This window comes from Bombina bombina, chromosome 5, assembly GCF_027579735.1.
Source record: "Bombina bombina isolate aBomBom1 chromosome 5, aBomBom1.pri, whole genome shotgun sequence".
In the NCBI taxonomy this organism is placed as follows: Eukaryota; Metazoa; Chordata; class Amphibia; order Anura; family Bombinatoridae; genus Bombina; species Bombina bombina.
Genome location: NC_069503.1, coordinates 776,183,840 through 776,188,038, shown reverse-complemented (window position 1 = coordinate 776,188,038; position 4,199 = coordinate 776,183,840). Strand labels below are relative to the sequence as shown.

Genomic DNA, 4,199 nt, shown 5'->3' with positions numbered 1-4,199 from the left:
GAAATGGTAATAAGCTTCACTGCTAAGTCAGATATATTTAGCTTCTCATCTATAAGTTTCTGCCAGGACCCCCCACTCTAGTTGTATAGTAAGTTAAAGTTGGCTCCTACCTTATAGCAGGTGCTACTGGAGATTGTTTTTCCTTTTGCAGCCATTCATTGTATTGCTGGCGAATCCAACCTCTTCCTGTTGCCATTGCAATGAAGAAATGATCACAGATGCTCCTAAAATACAAAGAGCTAAGTTGTAGTATTTTTTTTAATGGATCTCATGTATATTTTTGTATCTTTAGTTTTGTAGCACTGCCCACTGCTTAAAGTACAGTTGGATAAGTGCAAAAATAAGCTATTGATATTATATACATGAAAGACAATATTTATAAAAAGGAAAGTAATAGCTATTTAAAAGGCATTAAAAAACAAAATGTATGCTTACCTGATCAATTATTTTCTTTTCTGGCATGGAGAGTCTACGAATCCATTCTAATTACTACTGGTACTTCAATTCCTGGCCACCAGGAGGAGGCAAAGAACACCCCAACAAAGCTTTAAAAGGGACCTATAACACCTTCTAAAAATTGTTTAAACTAACTTAAACTTACTAATAATAACAAACTAAGCATTAATCCCTATCCTTGATGCTCAGTTTACCTCAAACAGTTCAAGAAGAGCATCTTCAATCAGACTGCTGATCCGGTGCTTGGTAATGCTATGTATGCCGCCATATTGCCACACGGGCACAGCAGTCAGGTGATGTGCATGGCAGATAATTGTATAAATAAAGTTAAGAGAAGGATTATCAGAATGCTCCCTCACTGTAGTGCTAATCGAGTGCTGTATAACATATGTGCCTCATATTTATAAAAAAATAAACAGTCAGTTTGTGCATGCATTGTTTTAAAATCAAAGCACTAAAAAACTTTCCCTAGGTTAGAAATTCTTCTGCACTATTGAGTACACAGCTAGAGGAATGTTTGTGTTTTAATAGCAAGCTAAACAGGGAGGAGGAAGGAGGGGGAGAGACATGCTCTGTGTAAAGGCACCTGAATAACACTGCTTATACATTTTAGTATAAGATTTATGCACTTAGTGCGATAGCAAGCTAGTAGCTACACCAGGAGGAGTGGGAAGCAGGGGCATGTTCCTTGTGAAGGCAGCTGAATAACGCTGTATACATTTTAGTGGATAGAAGATTTATGCACTTACTGCAATAGCAAGCTACACCGGGAGGAGTGGGGAGGAGGGGCATGCTCCGTGGTAAGAAGGCAGCTGAATAACACTGCATATACATTTTACTTCAAAAGACAATAAGCCATTAAAAAGATGCTTACACACTTAGATCATAAATCTGCTAGTGAAATGTATATACAGCGTTATTCATCTGACTTCTTCCCACGGAGCATGCTCCTCCTTCCTCTTCCTCCTCCTCCCCATGTAGCTTGCTATTAGCAGAAACAAACATTCCAGACGTGCACTCACGCAGAAAAAGTTTTTTAGTGCTTTGATTTTAAAACAATGCATGCACAAACTGAATGTTTATTTATATAAATATGAGGCACATATGATGTTATACAGCACTCGATTAGCACCACAGTTAGAGAGCAATCTGATAATCCTTCTCTTAACTTTATTTATACAATTATCTGTCATGCACATCACCTGACTACTGTGCCTGTGAGCAACGTGCGTTACAACATGGCAGCACACATAGCATTGAGCTCATATCACCATTCAATTTGACAACACTCTTTTTGAATATACTGGGGATAAGCTGCACAGACTGCCTAAAAATCCTTTATTACTAGATTTGGAGTACATTTATGAATTTGCAGCAGGTGTTTAGTGTTCCTTTAAGTATCCTCCCACTTCCAACAATCCCCAGTCATTCAGCCGAGGAAATATGGAAATAGAAGAGGACACAAAGGGTATGGAGGTGCCTGAAGTTTAGAAAATGACAAAAAACAAGATAAGCCATCTAAATAGTTAGAAAAAAGGACGGGTCATGGACTCTCCATGCCAGGAAAGAAAATAATTTATCATCAGGTAAGCATAAATTTTGTTTTTCCCAATGGCATGGATAGTCCACAAATCCATTCTAATTACTAGTGGGAACCAATATCCAAGCTAGAGTACACAAAATGGAAAGAGAGGGAGAAATAAAACAGGCTGACCTAAACTGAGGGCACCACCACATAACAAACGCCATCTCCCCAAGAGAACCTCAGCTGAGGCAAAAAACGAATTTGAAATAAAAAAAAAAAAAAAAGTATGGAACAAGAACTAAGTGTAAAATACTAAAATAACTAAAATATTCCAGATCCCCAGGACACCAAAAAAAATATATAAGATATATTTATAATAATGGTCAAAAATTAAAAAGGCAGAGACCTTTCAGAAATCACTTAAATAAAAGGATTATAAATTTGAGTTATAAACTGATATAGGCAAAATAGTGTCACAAGTGACTCCCAACATTCATAAATAGTACCTTGACATGAGAGAGGTTATATAAAATTGATTAGTGTCCTAAAATCACTAAGAAAATAATAAAGAAACACGATATTGAGATTAAAATATACAGCCCCTATGGATTCTTTAAGAGAGGAGTGCACTGGTCCTGGAGGTACTGTAATACCAGGTCAATGTGTGGAGTGTACAGAGCAAGCTCTTCTTCCATCTCCCTGTTCCAAAAATCCATTTAATATATGGTCCCCAGATAGGGGACATATCAGATATTAAAATGATACTTGATCTTAGCCAAAAGGCTGAGAAACTATCCAATACAAGCAATTAAGATATAAAACTTCTTTGAATAACATAGGAGACTACGTGTCACAGACCCTAGATAAATCACCTCAATATGAGAGATTACCATCAATATGAGAGAGATTATAAACTAGAGTCCCTACGGAGAACATAGGAAATACATGTCATAGACATTAGGAAAAATCACCTCAGTATGAGAGATTAATATGATTAAGGAGAATACATGTCACAGACAATATAAAAGAACATATTAGCGCTAAAAAAAATAAAAATACGCATGTGGCACACATGGGTACACATGTCACAGATATTGAAAAAAATATCAGATACCTTAGACAATACAGGTTGCTGAATTGAACAATTCACAATGAATGATGAATATATGTTACAATTGAAGGACAATAAAATCCTGGACAGAGAAAATCTAAATTTCTATAAATCTAAAAATGAGATAAACCCCTAGGGCACAAGGAATCACAAATAAAATTATGTCTTCAAACAAGCTGCAATAGAAAAGCATGTAAAGCCCTAGAGAAGGATTAAAACCTACTGCACCACATGTTCCCAGGCAGTCTCCCATCCAGGTACTGACCAGGCCTAGGCTTGCTTAACTGCCAAGATCAGACAAGATTATGTGCCTTCAGGGCAGTGTGGCAGTAGACTTCTCATATAATTCTCCAATAAACAAAAGGAAAGGAAATCTCAGTCAGAAAAGTATCAAAACCCTGACATAAAAAGGTATTGCCCAATTTTTTAAGGCAAGAAAACCTTATCCGAACAACAGACAAAGAGTATATAACTACATATACGCCAGTCTTCCCATCCGAAACAAGATGAGATATTTTAGATCTTAAAAATCACCAGACACAGTCATGGACATGATATCTGTGATAATGACCAGCAGAAAGGGCATTGATAGTTATCCCCCATAGGGAGTAAAGTAAAATAAATAGCCACTAGATGGCAAAAGACGTCAGTGAAATGCTGATAAATGGAGAGACCAGTTCTATTAACAGAAGTTAAAAAGAACGGTCGACACTGCAATGAAAACTGAGTACCATAAAAAAAACAGTGCCCCACACATGCTTAGTATTAAATAAAGGACATAAACACCATGTCTGAAAATTGGATGGATGGATAGATGGATGAGTTGAGCCATATTCCTCCCTATAGGAGTGCACAGAACAGCAAACAATGACCTCTACTTAAGAGTTGAAACCCATGAACTCATGTCAGTATGACTGTAGCTGCCTGTCCTCTTATGTGTAAACTGAGGTGCCGCCTCTGGTACAAGGGACTTACTAGTATTTAATAAGGAGAACATTAAATGCTTTATAATCAACAACTACTGAATAAAATCAGAATTATCCCCCTAGTGGAAAATACGTAGTATTGCCATAAAAAAAACCGATATAGCAAAAATCTGATATCTAG

At 36.8% G+C, this 4,199-nt stretch overlaps 2 pseudogenes; both read right to left on the bottom strand.

The window, feature by feature from the left end:
• Positions 1 to 2,600: 2,600 nt before the first annotated feature.
• On the bottom strand, positions 2,601 to 2,776 carry LOC128661843 (uncharacterized; annotated as a pseudogene).
• A 532-nt stretch (positions 2,777 to 3,308) lies between these two features.
• LOC128661819 (uncharacterized) lies at positions 3,309 to 3,427 on the bottom strand (annotated as a pseudogene).
• Between the last annotated feature and the right edge of the window lie 772 nt (positions 3,428 to 4,199).